The 13,018-nt window shown below is 42.3% G+C and overlaps 1 long non-coding RNA gene across 2 annotated transcripts in view; it reads right to left on the bottom strand.

Annotated features, from left to right (window-relative positions):
- Positions 1-13,018, bottom strand: part of LOC103677465 — a 111,004-nt gene that overhangs the window by 45,873 nt on the left and 52,113 nt on the right. For both annotated transcript variants that reach the window (XR_572410.2, XR_572411.2), the window contains exons 2-4: positions 4,066-4,190; positions 2,267-2,446; positions 866-975 (exon numbers count right to left, since the gene is read on the bottom strand). This is a non-coding gene — a long non-coding RNA (uncharacterized LOC103677465). The remainder of the gene's footprint in view (positions 1-865; positions 976-2,266; positions 2,447-4,065; positions 4,191-13,018) is intronic.

Below are 13,018 nucleotides of genomic sequence, written 5' to 3'. Positions count from 1 at the left end.
CCCCGGGACTGCTGGGAATCAGTCACGGAGGCCCCAGTACTCAGTAATCCCAGGGGACAAGTTGTTCCCCTGATAAAGACTGACAAGTAGGCCTGAGTCTTGCAGCACAGAAAGGCAAGTGCTACAAGAACTCTGATGTCTCTGGTGGAAGGAAGGACACGGACAGGGGTTCTCACTTCTCTTGTGTGAAACCTGGAGCAACTGCTCCTTGGGGGCAGGTAGCTACCAGCACCAAAAGTCGGCCCCCTGTAGCCAGCCTTGGCCCTCCTCCTGTGCCCCAGTTGTTTCAGGCTTGTGCTTCTCGGGCTTCTGGAACTTTCCAGCACACCTTTTTAGGCCTGGCCCCAAGGAGAACAGTCCTGAGGCTCTGGCTCCAGGCTCCCTCTGCCATCGACCCCAACTCCAGTGTCATGTTTTGTCACCACCAACAGCCCCTCCCAGCCAAGTTCCCACCTCCTCTCCGAAGGACCCCAGGCAAGAAGGTGGGACCTCCCGAAACAAAGGACAAAATAAATCTCCAAGTAACTGAAAGTCAAAGAATGACCACGTCCACGTCCTAAAAGATAAATGCATTTTGACACTTTTTCTCGGTGCAGGTGCTACTGGCATTCCGAGGGCGGTACAGCTCTTTTTGGTATGAGTGTGCAGACACAGCCAAACACTCGGCGTTCATGAGCTCCACCGGAGACGTACCAGCCAGAGACACCCCCACCCTGTCACTGCGGCAATCAAATTACCCCTTCTCACACTCAGCTGCCCCCTGGAGTTTTAGGGGGAAGAGCCCCTCGGTAAGAGGCACTTTCAGGAAATCCCCTACTAATGAAGATTACACAGTTTCCAAAAACACCAGACTCTAGTCACTCACATTTTTCCAGGCTGAGGACAAGTGTGGTCCACCACAAGAAATCAATCACCAGCACCCATGTTCTCTCCTTGGTTCTCTTACTCATCCATTTCTTTGACTGGGATCCTTATCTAAAAAGAAAAAAAAGAATGTCATGGTGCCTGGGTGGCTCAGTCAGTTAAGCGTCTGCCTTGGGCTCAGGGCATGATCTCAGGGTCCTGGGATCAAGTCCCGCATTGGGCTCCCTCCTCAGCGGGGTGCCTCTTCTCCCTCTTCCTCTACCCCTCCCACCTCCACTTGTGCTCTCTCTCTCTCTCTCTCAAATAAATAAAATAAAATCTTTAAAACAAAAACAACAAAGAACGCAACCGATAATTTATTGAACACTACACCTGAAACTAATGATGTACTATCAGTTGGCTAATTGAATTCAAATAAGTAAATAGAAAGAAAGAAAGGAAAAATGTCTGGATTTTAAGAGGTAAAACCCACTTAAATCTTGTTCTGCACAAAGTAACGGTTAAAGAAACAATCTGTGCAGCCCAGAGAAAAGGAACTTCTTTGCATTAAGCGAACACCCTCTGCTATCCCATATTTCTTCTCTGCCGGTAACAGAGGCTAAGCTGTAGCCAAGAGCCCCTTTCCCTCAACCCCTTGTTATCTTCCCCTCCCAGCGAAAGCTCCTTCCTTCCTACTCCTTTCAGAAGTCACATTGTCATCTACGCAGTCAGATGGGCTCAACCCCACTGTGCTCCCAGCCCAATATTGCCCCTCAACTCCAAGCGGCTCGGACAGTTACACAACACTTCTGGAAACCTCTCTTGGTGTTCGCCAATGATCACCCGCATCACCACTTCTCTAATGCATGCCCATGTCACCTGCCGCCTGGACTGTGGCAGCTGCCCCATGGCTAGGGTTGCTCTCAGCCATCTCTTCCCCATCCTGAATCCTTCTCCCCTCTGTTACCACACAGAACTCCCTAAAAGACAAACATGCTCAGGTCCAAAATCCCTGTATACACACTGTTGTTATGGGAATATCCAGCCCAGGGCTGCAGATGGGAAGAGCCACATCCTGCCCCCTCCCCCCGAGGATAATGTTGGGCCATTAGAGGGGGCATAGGGTGGTAAATATCCATTGTGGGAGGCCCTGGCCCAGGGTTGGAGGGGGGCACAGGACCTCTGCACAGGCCTATCCCTGAGTGTAGGTAGGTGGGCACACTCAGAGCCAATCTGGAAGTAGGAAAGGACCAGGACACTCAGGTCTAAAAGGGGACCTGAAGTAAAAGTCCTTCCAACTGTATGATTATGATGACTTGATGTATCTGGAATTTCAGAAACAGCATAGGCCTCTTCCCCGGCATTGACTTTGCAGAGTAAGGAAGAGCCCCAGGGTAAGCGCTAAGGAGCCCACGGCAATTACCTTCCAGCTTTTTGGGAGAATTCCGGTGTTCCTTCCGTCAGCAGCCGAAGGGCGTGGCCGACCCTGCAGCCTGCACGTTTTCAGATACTTGACCTGCAGCCTCCTGATGCTCTTCAAAAAATGTTCTCTGCTCTGTCTTCTGTCACCCAATCAGGCAGTTATTTGAATATATCTAACTGCCTTTTAACGAAATTGTATGTACAAATAGAATGAAACAAAGCAAAACAAATGCTAGACTAATTATATTTTAGAAACATATTTCCTCGCCCAAGATGCCAAGTTATAATTCATTCTGTTGGCTCCAAATCTATTTGGCTTAAGAGCTCTTTTGATTGATGACAGATATGTGAACTAATTCATTATATATTCATTCATTCATTCTGTTACTCTTTATTAACTGTCTGTAGAATGCTTGGCATGAATTGGGCCAATCTGATGTGCACAAAGGCTCCATATTATCCATGATATGTTACAGAATATACTGGTCTACTGTGGAACTTTCCCCTGTGTGTGTGTGTGTGTGTGTGTACACACACATATATATATGTATTTTTTATATAGACATATATATGTCTTTTTTTATATAGACATATATAGATATGCCTTTTTTAACTCTTTAAACCAATTGGTCAATCAGGATAATTAAAAAAGCATACATTGAGATTTAAATCCAAAGGATATATTAACATTGTCTTAGAGAGAGGTGCGGTACTTTTAAAATACGTCTGCAAATCGTTTGATACTCCTATCACTGACAACTCCCCTTGAACCTGGCCCAACCTTAGTGCCTGGCCAACCAATGGAGTTTGACAGAAATGATACTATGGGACCTCTAAGTCTGTGTCATCAAAGCCAAGAGGTTTTCACCTGGGTTCTCTGCAGTGTTCACACTGAAGCCCTAAGTCTCTGTGTGGTAAGTTCTACCACCTGGAAGTGGCCATTCTGCAAAGAAGGCCAAGCCAGCCTGCGTGGCCAAACCAGAGATGAGACTCTGAGACTGGATATAGAGAAATAGGGATATCAATACAGGCCCCGGCTCGCCAGCCTTCCACTGTCCCAGCTCCAGCTACTGTCTGATGACAACCAGTTGGTTGACCCCGAGGCAGTCAGCCCAGCTGAGCCTTCCTGAACTCCTGCCCCTTGGAAACAGTGATGATAGTTGTTAGACACGGTCACGTCTGGGAATGGCTTGTTACACAGCCACACATAACCAATACGGGAGGAAAAGGGAAGGTTTTCGACACGAATCCACACTGCTGTCCTTAGGGATGATCCAAAAAGTATGTTCTAGTAACCACAACAAAACAAACTCCTTTCTCTTCCTCTATTTGGACAGTTATTTCTCTGAGTCATGAACATTTCTCATACCCTCAAGTAATATTGGGCCTCTCTATTCACACTTCCTACCTAAGATTATTTATGGATAGAGATTCCAACTTGCTTCCATTCTAAGAAGAGACAGAGTTAAAGGAAGAAGCAGTAACCATAGTTTTAACTGACAAGTAGATGTCAGGACCCTTGCAGGGGCAGGACATAGAACACCCAAAACATTTTTCCCTCCACTTAGTGGCTGCAGAACAGGAGCCCAAATCAATGTTCTGTAATTGTTACACAACTTAAACGGCCAATTTCGTTCATCCACAAGGAAAATGTCCATTCCACTTCCTCTTTTCCAAGACAGATAACATGATAAATCACTGTTAAATTGTCTGCACCAAAGCGACCATGAGTTACTATCTAGATAGTTCCATGTAGCTACAAACTCTTCCGTCTCTCTCTGTGGCTAGCCTGTGGCTTACCTTGCAACAAATGAATCAGCTGATGGGGGGTATTCTTACAGAGACCTGATGGGCTTCGGAAATGGGATCTTCTTGGCATAGACATAGGACTCCCTGAGGATTATCCTGGAAAAACTGGGCAATATCTAATGAAATTTAAAAAAAAAAAGAAATGATTCACTAAGGCATCATGAATCCCAAGAACAACACAGAAAAACTATGGAGAGAGCCATGGCATCACTCTCTCGAAAGAGCAAGAAACTACAGTACGGTGAGTTTATCACCTATTCCTACAACATGCTGAGACCAGGTCAGCTCTTGTGATGTGAGAAAATGGGTCACCTAAATGGCTTGCTGTGAGAGGTATGTATTCAGCAAACCCTTATTTTCAAGGGTCTGGGCTGGAGGGTGAGGAGGGAGGGACATACTACAAAAAAATGAAAAGCATATTGATGTTTTCAGTGAAGCTATTGAAAGTCAAGCCTCAACAAAGCACCGTAACAGATTCGGAAGCACCAGGGCAGAGAGGAAAGAGCACCGGTGGTTTTCCGAGGACTAATCCTGTGCCACTTTCAACTCTGGGTCCTGGATTTCTACTGTAACGTATCACATCAGGGCCTCTCGATGCAGGACCCTGGGACAATGAAGAAAGTAGAACATTTGTTAGGGGGGAATAAAAGAATATGGAGGAAGGAACCCTACACATGGATGAAAAGATTTCAGAAAAAAACACAGATGATAAAGATAGACCAAACAGACCCAACTTGGGCCAGTTCTGACCATAAGGGATTACGAAGTAATTTATTGGAAACATCTGAAAGATCATAAAGAATGAAAGCTAACCCATGTGCCCACAGAGCAATGCAGGCCTCACCCCTTAGTGCCTAAATGACTTCCTAGAACAAGTTAGATCGTGAAAATTCTTTGAGATCTGGATATATTTGTGCATAGATCTGGTATCACTACTAGGAAATAGCTTTAGATCTAGGTGATTATATACTGTAAGACCTTAGGAAGTCAGATAATTGGTTATGTTGACACCAAATATCTTGTTTTAAAAAAAATAATGAATGGCCAGTATTAAAAAAATGAGAAATAACAGGTGTCGGTGAGGATGTGGAGAAAAGGGAACCCTTGTACACTGTTGGTCAGAAGGTAAACTGGTGCAGCCACTGTGGAGAACAGTATGGAGGTACTTCAAAAAATTAAAAATAGAATTACCATATGATCCAGTAATTCCACTATGAGGTATTTACCAAAAGAAAATGAAAACACTAATTCGGAAAGATATATGCACCCCTATGTTTATTGGCAGCATTATTTGCAATAGTCAAGAAAGGGAGCAACCTAAATATTTGTCCAACGATAGATGAACAGATGAAGAAGGTATGATACATATATACACATGGATGTATGTATATATATTACTGAGCCATAAAAAGAATGTAATCCTGCCATTTGCAACAACATGGATAGACATAGAGGGTATTATATGCTAAGTGAAATAAGTCAGAGAAAGACAAATACCATCCCATGTGATTTCACTTATATGCAGAATCTAAAACAAAACAAAACAAAAAGAACAAACCAACAAAAAAACAGAAACAGACTCATAAATACAGAGAACAAACGAATTGTCAAACCTCAGGGGAAAGTGAGGTGGGCAAAATGGGTGGAGGGGAGCGGGAGAGGCAGGCCTCCAGTTACAGAATGAGTAAGTCATGGGGATGGAAGGTACAGCCTAGGAAATACAGTCCGCGGTGCTGGGACAGTGTGTATGGTGACAGATGTGGAGAACACACAGGAACGTGTAGACTTGTGATCGCAGCGCACCTGAAAATAACGTAACGGTGTGTGTCAATTATACTTCAGTTAAAAATTGTTTTAAATAATAATGAAACCAATCAACTGAACATTCCATGGCACCTGGTTAATGAGTGTTTTAAAAAACTCTGTTTTTTTCCACTATTGTTGCTCTCTAGGTCTTCTGTGTGTATTTAAAACACATCCAATAAGCATTGTTTGGAGTCCTTTTGGCAGAAGCCTAAAGAGCAAGTATCTCCCATCTTACTAATTAAAATGGTCCTTTAATAGACACAATTGGTTTTTTTACAAAAAAAACAAATGCTAACGGTATTTATTTTACATGGTTTATAAAACAAAGAGTATATCTTGAAAAGAATGAGAGGAGAGGATTCTTGTTTGGACTTTGCAAGGATGCTATTTGATAGTGAATATCCAATTGGAATGCACAATGAAAGAAAAATATATAAATTTTAAAGAGTAAGATATCTCAGCAATTAATCAGTTTGGATCCAAATATTCAGTGTGCTATCAACTATCTGTCCAATATTCCATAAAAGATCATCAAGCATATTCCAGTCAATGATTAATTAAAAATTAAAAATCATTTTATATATTTTTTTATTTCCTCCACTCTATAGATGTCTTTGTATATCAAAACATATAAATCTGATACTTAATTCTAAGCTGAATAGGTATTTTTTTTAAGAAGAGAGAGAGGCGACTCTGGTTGCTGAAATTTTCTTTGCCCGGTGCACTTAGCAGCCCTCCTCTTTTTGTTGGTTTGTTTCTTTCCAGAAGCTCTTTCCCCATTCCTGCACTCCTGTAGGGTGGTGAAGCCACCTTGCTCATTTTAAGACCACCAACAGCCCCACTCGTGGCCAGCGGGAGAGGAAGAGATCCCAGGCCAACTGTCATACCAAACCCGGGGACCCAGTGATTGGTTCCGGATGTAAAAGTGACTTAAGCAGGGCCAATCAGAGTCCTCCTGCTGCCTGTCCCACTCAGAAGGAAAGACAGCCTTTCTCCTCTTCTGATCATGAATGGTGGGAATGTCCGCGCAACACTTGTCAGCAATTTAGAGAAAGGTTGTATGAAGCAGGAAGAGACTAAATCCGATACACAAACAAAAGACACAGAAACAAGCCGAACTGAAAAATGAGAGGAAGAAAGTGATGACGATTTTTTTTGAACGCCCGGATTTGGCCATGGAAAAAAAGTGACCCTTTCCCTAGACTTCAAAGGAAGTGAGTGGGAGTTTCTGACTCTTGCAATACAAAGAACCCCAATTAATACAATGTATTGGATTATTTTAAAACCTTCTTTTTCTTTTTTAAGTAGGCCCCATGCCCAACATGGGGCTTGAACTTACCACCCTGAGATCAAGAGTGGCACGCTCTACTGACTGAGCCAGCCAGGAGCCCCAGATTAATTAATATTTCTTTAATACTATCAGTCCCACTGGCTACAAAACTGATACATTTTATGATTCCAATTTTGTAAAACAGTAATATATATAATAATTCAAGTCAACAATAGCAAACATGCTGACCATCTATGGCGTGCCAGGCAATGTACCTGTGTGCAAAGAGACAGAGTAAAAGGAGAATGTGCCATTATGCCAGCAAGCCAGGCAGGACAGACCTCCACAAAGTTCACAGCAGGTCCCTAAGGATAGCTTCTAGAGCTTCTAGATAAAGAGGTGATTTCCATCTCTTTGTGTGCTTATCTTTCATTTCCAAATCATTCACAATAAAGTATATTACATTTGGAATCAGAAAAAAAAATGTCCTTGAAAAAGACTCCACTCCATTTATCAAACCAACAAGGTTATTTCTCATTAATTGTTGTTTTAATATTAATTAAAAGCATTTATATAATGTTGTTGAAAATCAAACTAAAATATATTATCTGTCATAGAATTTCATTTTGTGTGTCTCATAGCTGTGTCCTCCTATTAATCTCCCCAGCATATTTGCATATCTCTTTTTTAAATTACCTCACAGAAAACCTCCCTGAGTACTAAGTAGGAAATTATTCTGACCCTGAAATAAAACAATGGGAGTTCCTTAGATTAGAAAATCCCTTTGGACTGAATTTAAACAATAGCTGAAAGTTTGTTGCCTGTCTGTTGACTTCAATGCTCCCCAAAATGAGTCATTTGCCTATATCACGTGACCCACAATTCTTTTCATCTTGGGTCTTAAGGTGGGTGGGGGGGAATCACCAATGTCTCTTTCCATCGGTTTGAACCAAATGAGAAAAGAAATTTCATCTGGAAGAGACAAACCAAAATGAGGAACTGAATTTACGTAATGTTTTTAGTTTTAGTTTTGAGTAACCCCTTATGGGTAAAACCTGACTCTCTCCGCCTGGCAGCTTCCCTGCGTGGCCATTCTCCCCCCCCCACACCCTCACCCCACCATCAGGGAGGCAGACAAAGATGGAGCGTTTGCAATACCAAAGCAAAGGAAGGGGGAGACAATGAGGTTGGGTCGTTCAAAGCCTGGACTCTGGGGTTCTTGTTGCCTGGGGTAGGATCTTGAAGTTGTCATTTTGAGTGTGTGACCCTGGGCAAGTTGCTTCATCTCTGTCAGCCCCAATTTCCTCAACAATTCAGGGATAATAATACTAAGTACCAAAGGTGTATGTTCAGATGAGATGCAGTGCTCAAGCGTCCAGCCCGGCGCCTAACACGTGGTACGGGCTACATGATTGCTCGCTATTATTATTAGCCAAGGACTTTGGCAAACAGTATTCTCTGTCCTCTGCCAGCATTCTCTAATGTTCCCTGCTCCTCTTGTCCCCAAATAGAGCCAATCACCACCACCTCCACTCATTGTAGGAGGCACTTACGAGACTTTAGGGCACTTAGCGCATTCACACGTGCCTCTCTCCACCATAGCATCAGCCCCGAAAGTTAATAATAATATAAGCCTGTGTCTTATTTATCTTTATGTGCCTGATGCCCCACATCTAGTAGACATTCCATAATCTTTAAAGGAATGAGTGAATGCATGCCTGGCACTCTAACAGATCAGGAATTTGAGTCTCAGCCGTCGTAAGTGGCTTCGGCAAGATCCCAAGCTGGTAAGTGCCAGAGTCTGGTCCTTTCATTAAATGGTCTGGAGGGACAAGAATAATACATCACAGTTTAATGTTTTGGGGGAAATAGACATGCTTGACTAGAAAGGGAACAAGATAAAGGAGCTGTTAGAAAAAAAAAGAATTTTGATCAGACATATAACAATAGTATGCTTCATTTATAAGAAATGAAGACCTTGTCTAAACAAGCACAAACCAGGTTTAAAACAAAGAAATGCAATCCCACTCAGTCAAACCAGTGATTACTTTGGAAATGATTCATCTCATTCCAGGGAACAATAAGCAGCTAATTGTAGACTCTCAAATTCAGTACTTTGCTTGTTTTTAAGACCTCCTCGATTCTGTTGTTTGGTTATGTACTCATTGCTTTCATTTGAATCATTTAAAACTCACTCGGTGATTTTGAACCTTAAAGGTTGTTCTTTGGCAAATGTTCAACTGCAAAAATATAACCACAAAGGACAGTGATCCTTGTCACTCCTGAACACCTGGATATTGTACCAAAGTTTCAGTGACTTCTGTTTAAGACTGAGTTTCATCCATTTCTTTTTTTTTTTTTAAGTAGATAAGTTTGTGCTTTGAAAGAGTCTTTTTGTCTCTGTGCCTTTGTTGTGCAAGGACAAAACATTTTTTTTTTAAAGATTTTATTTATATATGTGACAGAGGGAGACAGCCAGCGAGAGAGGGAACACAAGCAGGGGAGTGGGAGAGGAAGAAGCAGGCTCCCAGCGGAGGAGCCTGATGTGGGACTCGATCCCGGAACACCGGGATCACGCCCTGAGCCGAAGGCAGACGCTTAACGACTGCACTACCCAGGCGCCCTAGGATAAAACATTTTTAAACCCCTCTTGAAGACGAAGATCTACTCTTTTTTCTATTTATGTGTTTGGTGCAAAAGGAAAGGAGAAGTAATCGCCTCTTCCTTGTTACCCTTGCCCCAACTCTCTTTGTGTCTGGTTTGACAATCAGGCTATTTCAAAGCGAATGCAGAGCCCCAGTGTAAACACACCACATAAAGTCCGAGTGGAGGCCAATGCTGGCCTGGCCAAGAGGGCTGTAGTCACTTATATGTGTACCCCACGAAGTCGTTTCTTCACGGAGTTTAGTCCATGAACATAGATTGACCTGAAATTATAAAACTACAAAAGAATGACCCATGTCAGCATGGCATAACCTGCCCCAATTTTTTGGAGCAAAGTTTCCTGTTCAACTAAAAATGACCAAAAAATACATATTTCTATTATTTTGAAACCATGGAAAAACATTTTAAGATTTAAAAATTTTTCTGCAAAACCTTCTCGGTTAAAAAAGGAAATCTGGGGCACAGTTTGAAATCTCCTGTATGTACTTTTTAGCTGAATTGCATAACAAATGCATTTGTTGTAACGTTCTCCATTATAAAAAGTCAAAATGATTTTTACTCTAAATCAGGGAAGAAGGGCACCTGGGTGGCTCAGTCAGTTAAGCGTCTGCCTTCAGCTCAGGTCATGATCCCGGAGTCCCAAAATCGAGCCCCACATTGGGCTTTCTCAACAGAAAGCCTGCTTCTCCTCCTACCCCTCACCCTGCTGGTGCTCTCTCTCTCACTCTCTCTCTCTCTCTCTCAAATAAATAAGTAAAATCTTTTTAAAAATTTTTAAAAAATAATCAGGGAAGAAGGTAACTTGACAGTTACCAAATTATAAAGTTACAAAGTTACTGTTTGAATTTACTTTAAAATATTTTCATCTTTTCTAGACAAGGAGGTATAGACCATGAAACTTCTTCAAGCACCGGATACCTCTTTTGTTTTCACCAGTGTGTGAAAAGCAGGCCAAAACTTAAAAACGGAAGAACCCATCAACATTAACAGCGAACACAGGAAGTCACATTTTCTGTGCTTAAAGTCATCACGGAGTCAAGCATCCTTCTTATCTGGGATAGGGCTGAAGCTGGTCCAAAGCATCTCTTGTCTCTGGAAGTATGTCGTAGGTCCCCTGGGGCTACGTCTTTATCACTTTCTGAAAATTCAAAAGAGCAACTTCTCACCCTTTTATGTGGTCTTTCATGCCTTGGTTTGCTCGGTTTTGTTTTTTCTTAATAGAGGCCAGTGGCTTTCTCATGTTGTAGGAAGTGGAAAAATAGGATTTGAGCAAGAAAGATAGCCAACTCAATTTGCAAAGGTTTACCACTAGGCTCCCAGAAAGATGTATTTCACGGAATTCCTTGCAAGCCATTTTCCTGGCCTGATCAGGTCCCTGAGGTAACAATCGGAATTTTGCCGCAATTGCAAGGATGGGGCGCCGTGCTTATGAAGTACCCACTCTGGCCAGTGGTGGTGCTATCAACAAGGAGGTTGCAGTAGCACGCGCTCTCGCCGAAACCCTCCCAGTATCTTTATCATAGTCTGTCTTTCTCCTTACTTTGCTCTGTACTTAGAACCAGAAGCAGCTTTAGAGTAACCAGATCAGCTCATTCTACTGGGGTCATTATGTCTAAGTCATGTCTATCAGCAACAGGTCCGGTCATTGCTGCAGAAAGTGGCTTTAGATCCTTCAAAGGGTTTTATAGTTAAACCAGAAGAGATTTTCACCAAGTTCAGTATTGTTATTGGTTTTTGTTTTTTGTTTTTTGTTTTTTGTTTTTACTTCTAATGCCTCGATTACTTCTGACTCTTGACTTTCCACCATATTGAGTCTTACTATTCTACTTCAGCATCTTCATTTCATTGATATTCTTTTCTTCCGGAAGGCAGCACGTCCAATATGAATAGTTGGCAACTTTTTATTCCTCCATGACTCTTTCAGGAATTTCTATTTGGTGCTCCCCGAAGCACGCGTGAGCCATAGAATGTACACCGAGCTGCATTAATGTCTGCGTGTAGGCGGGCACGTTTCCGTTACGATCTGCCGTGCTGTTTCTTTGTACATGTTGCTTTGACGGACAGCAAAGAGCATACTTGAAGTGTTCAGCATCTCTCTTTGATTTCACAAGCCACAGTATCTGTTCACTCAAGTTTTGATTCTTCTGCAAAAAACCTAAGGAACTGAGACATAATTATCAAGTCTGTATGATAGTTTTATTTCCCAGAACATGGCTGTATTCTTCTGGGAGTGTCAGAAAACACACAGGTTTCAGTAAATCTAATAGTTGAAATGATAAAAAGCCACCATGTTTCTAACTCTGACTGTATGCCACTGTGCTAAATGCTTTGCACACAGAGTCTCATTTTGGTTCACAATGGTGGTGTAAAAAAATAGCCATTAGCAGCCTCATTTTACTAATGGCTTAGAGTAATTCTTCCAAAGTTATATAGGAGCAAGCATCAGAACTGCATTTTGAGCCCAGGGCTCTGTCCTGCCAAAGCCTGTGCCCTTAAACACTGGGCATTCATGTCTCCTCTGCGTAGGGCTGCTTCCCAAAATGTCTGCTGCGGAAACACCATACGGTCATTTTAGTAACTTACCAGGTCCAGTTTGCATGCACTTTGCATGGTCAAAAATGACAATCCAGAAAATCGCACTGTGTTTTTAAGAGAGTGAAGAGATTTTTCGAATCCTCCAGCACCATCCTACACGATCATGAAGACACTGGAAAGTTTTTGTTTTTATTTTTGGGTTTTTTTGTTGTTTTTTTTTTAAGATTTTATTTATTTGAGAGAGATCGAGAGAGAGACAGAGAGAGAACACGAGCAGGGGGGAGGGGAAGAGGGAGAGGGGGAAGAAGACTCCCGCTGAGGAGAGATCCCGGTGAGGGACTCAATCCCAGGACCCTGAGATTATGACCTGTGCTGAAGGCAGACTCCTAACCCAGGTGCCCCTTCTCCTGCTTTCTTAACATTTTTGTTTGCTGATTTTTAACTTACAGTTTGAATGTAGTATTCAGTGACTTGAGGCCATTACCTAGAACATAAAACAAAAGGGGAATCTGGAGGTTTGACGGCTGATATTAGGAAGATTTCATTTACTTTCTTTCAATATTGGGAAGATATTTCATAGACCAAGAATTTTTTTTTTTCCATTCTAGAACTCTTGGTAGACACATGTTTCAAATTCAGCCATTTCTTTTTAACCTCAGGATGACGTAT

Source organism: Ursus maritimus, unplaced genomic scaffold, assembly GCF_017311325.1.
Source record: "Ursus maritimus isolate PB19 unplaced genomic scaffold, ASM1731132v1 scaffold_9, whole genome shotgun sequence".
NCBI classification, from domain to species: domain Eukaryota; kingdom Metazoa; phylum Chordata; class Mammalia; order Carnivora; family Ursidae; genus Ursus; species Ursus maritimus.
The sequence above is the reverse complement of the archived record's forward strand: the minus strand, read 5'-3'. Positions and strand labels throughout refer to the sequence as shown.